General features: G+C 35.9%; 1 long non-coding RNA gene across 2 annotated transcripts; it reads right to left on the bottom strand.

Annotated features, from left to right (window-relative positions):
• Window positions 1-452: 452 nt before the first annotated feature.
• Window positions 453-2149, bottom strand: LOC106322772. Of its 2 annotated transcripts, none has more exons than XR_001266520.1 (4): window positions 1800-2149; window positions 1622-1732; window positions 1160-1516; window positions 453-1076 (listed from the first exon to the last, which is right to left on the bottom strand). It is a non-coding gene; the product is annotated as an uncharacterized LOC106322772 (long non-coding RNA). The 2 variants fall into 2 exon arrangements; XR_001266519.1 differs by having other exon boundaries at window positions 1869-2148.
• Window positions 2150-3477: the final 1328 nt, after the last annotated feature.

Here is a 3477-nt window from a genome sequence, read left to right as displayed (position 1 = left end):
GACTTCGAGCCCCGGCCACAGCGGATTTAACATCCCTTCCGTTGGGGGGCTGGACCCCCTACGGGAGGATAGTTGGGAATGTGGTTGCCCAGATACCAGAGTTATCAAAAAAAAAAAAAAATGTGTTTGTATTTATGTGTACAAAACTATATGTTGTTAGTTCATTTTGAAATATATATATATATTTCTTTATTATGGGTTCGAATATTCATATTTCAGTGCACACCTGCCCGTTGGTAACAATTGGTTCTTAAAATATTAGGCTGTCATATGTATCACTTCGCATATGATATAAATAGTGAAAGTGGTTGCCTAAATTATTATTTTTGAGCTGGAATGGATATTAAGGTGGACATCTTTTTGAATTTTCATTTGTGTTTTATGCAGTTTCAATTGTATTGTCTTCTGAATTTATGTTCATACTTCATGTTTTTTATTTCTTGTAACAAAAATTTATGGAATTCATTTGTTCTAGGAGAAAATAAAACAATCTTCAGCAACACCACAACATACTAAAAACACACAACAATACAGAATGATCATAAGATGATTAAAAAAATTCTGACAACAAAACAGAAGAAAAAAGCAGATAATGTAAAAACAAAAACGCATGGTTTGATAGATATTCTCTCTCACGCTGTCTCCATGTTCCTTCCCTGCCCTAGTACCCGTGGCTTGCATTCCAAGAAAAGCTTATCCACCATTTTATCGTCTTGCTCCTCATCATCTCCTCCAACACCTCAACCTCTGCCTTCATCACCACATATTCCTCCCCTTTACATTCTCTTTCAGCCACTCCTTCATCCCCATATTTTCAGGTTCGAGGCTAATCTCACCGTTCACCGTTTCAATCTTGTACATCCCAAACTTCAGATTCCTTGTTGGGTAATTGTTAACAAACCATCCTGTTCCAATACTTCCTTTTCCACTACCCACATCGATAAATACTTTCCTTTAGTAGCTCCCAATGTTCAGGAAAACAAAAAATCAAAAAAAGTAGACTGGGATTTCAAAAGTGTTACCGTTTAGAGATTATGCTCTCTCTCTTTCTCTCTCTTGAGCTCTGATTTAGTCCTCTGATAATTATACGAGTAATAAAATTGTTTTAAAGATATAACATTTCAATCTTAAGACCTAGGAGATGCGAAGAAGGATGTACCAGCGGTGATAAAAGAATTGATCGGAGCCGCTGCCGCAGTGTAAACCGAAGAAAGGTCAACTCATGCGGTATTAATATTTCTCGCGGTCACGGTGGTTGTAGTGGCGACTGAAGAGGCTGAGTACAAGTGGTTAAGATGGTGTTGAGAGGATTCTACGGCTATGGCGGCAGGGCTTGAGCTGTAGCGGGGATCATCTGATGGACCTTGGTCGTAGAGAATGCCTTTGAACACGTAACCTCCGATGTTCACAGCCGTTTGATATGCATACTCTTTGTCTTCATCGTCGATTGAGCTGACTCTCGTACACCGGAAAACGGTGGGTAATATCTCCGGTGGTAGGTGACTACTCTCAAGCCCTAAATTCAATAAAAATGAAAATTATTATAAAGCCAGACATAACACATATTTTAATATAAAGTTCATATAATCGAATAAAACCAAATCCTTGTAAAGCTAATTACCGTAGAGATTGGTAATAGCGTTAGAGATGGCAGGACAAACTCCTTCAGCAGAACCTGACATATCTTCACCAAGCATTAGCTTCGCCATCCTCTCTTTCAGTTACTCAACTTCTGCACACAGACATATCAAAAATGTCAAAAAAAAAATTTGTAACAGAGAAATTGATTTTTAACAAACCTGAAGTTTCTATTCAGATCCGTTGTTTCAATAGATTGATAGGATGGTTTAGAGAGTAGGGATGCTAACATTTTTATACTCGATGTTTCACCGCCTTCCAAGAACAAAGTTTGCATTGAAGGTAGATCGAGATCTATAACTGGACTTCTGCCACCAGAGGTTTAAGATGATTTAAATCAGGGCTCAAGAACAAAGTTTGCATTGAAGGATGATTTAAGACGGAATTTAATAGGATGAATCTATAACTGGTGGATTTCGGGATCTATAGGAAGAAGATGAGGCAACTGAATCGAAACTCTAGGAGGTGACCCAATATCGCGACGACGGAGAAAAAAACGGGTTGACAAAACAACGCGTGTGGAGCATATTGACTGACTCTTTATCAAATGGGCTTCACCAAATATGCACAAAAAGCCCAAACGAATTAGAATAAATGAAACGCAAAGTTTAAAGAATGAACATGTGTCGAGCTGCTAGGAATCCTACGTGTGGACAGCCTAGGAGGGAGTTAAACACTCCTCTATATATATAGACTAGTGGTGTTACGGCGCGTATATTTTATTCTCTAATGAGTTCATAATTATATTTTGATCTATTTGATAGTGGTTAGTGCTGGAGTGTAAAGTGGTTTTTACTAACCGATTCAATAAAAATAGAATAAATAGCTGATAATTACATCAAAGTAAATATAGTTGAATTTAAAACATAAAGTAAAATTGATGTTCCAAAAGTAAAAAATGTAAATGCATGTGTTTGTTTTATGATTATCTTGTTCGAATGGAGATAATAAATTTGTTCATCCTCTTAAAATAATAACATTCTTTGGATGCTTTGTTAATGTCATAAATATAGCAACCTGTTAGGAAATTCATTGTAGACATGTGTATATTAAAAAGTAAAACATTTTAAATATTATAGTAGGCCTTAATGTAAAGCCCAAATAAAAATTTACCCGCCATTTCAGTTGGGTTTAAACATTTAGTTGGCCTTAAATGTTGAGGTGATGGAAGTTGCGGTGGAGAAGGAAGGAGACGTACGTCCGGAGAGCTGCCAGTGATCGTTGATGCTACACTCGTCAGCGTGAGGATGAGCTCTTCAAGTATGCCTCAGTGTCTTCCTCATCATTATAATTTTTCATTCTCATACTTAGATGTGTATAATCTACGGTGTATGTTTAGACATTCTAAAACTATTCATAATGTTCTAGGGTCATATAAAAATTTATGCCCTTATTTTTCATATATTTTTTTCTATAATGTTCTACATACATCTAAAATTTTCTTATAACACCGTGATATACCTTTTCTTTTGCTAAGCAACCGTGATACTTTAACCGGTTCTTTTGTCTATGTTTTGAGCCGAGCATGGTCTTCTTAGCCTTCAGAGTAAATCTTCCAAAGCTTCAAGTAGTGAGATTATAATTACGGTAAAAACACACACACACACAACAGTCAAAAAGTCAAGGTCCAAAGAGATGACAATTCAGATAATGACTTAAACTCATCAAAATATAATCACGTTTTATTATGTTAATCTTTCTTTCTGTAACTTGAAAGTCGCAATAGAAACTCAAATTTTAGTAGACCGTATTTTTTTTCAATTTGGATATAGATCTTAACTGAGGAAAACCAAGTTTAGGTTGCATTTATCATTTTATTCAATATTTTATTTAGTTTCA

The sequence above is a fragment of the Brassica oleracea genome, chromosome C1, assembly GCF_000695525.1.
Source record: "Brassica oleracea var. oleracea cultivar TO1000 chromosome C1, BOL, whole genome shotgun sequence".
Taxonomy (NCBI): Eukaryota; Viridiplantae; Streptophyta; class Magnoliopsida; order Brassicales; family Brassicaceae; genus Brassica; species Brassica oleracea.
Note: the sequence above shows the minus strand (reverse complement) of the source record. Positions and strands in the feature narration are given on the sequence as shown.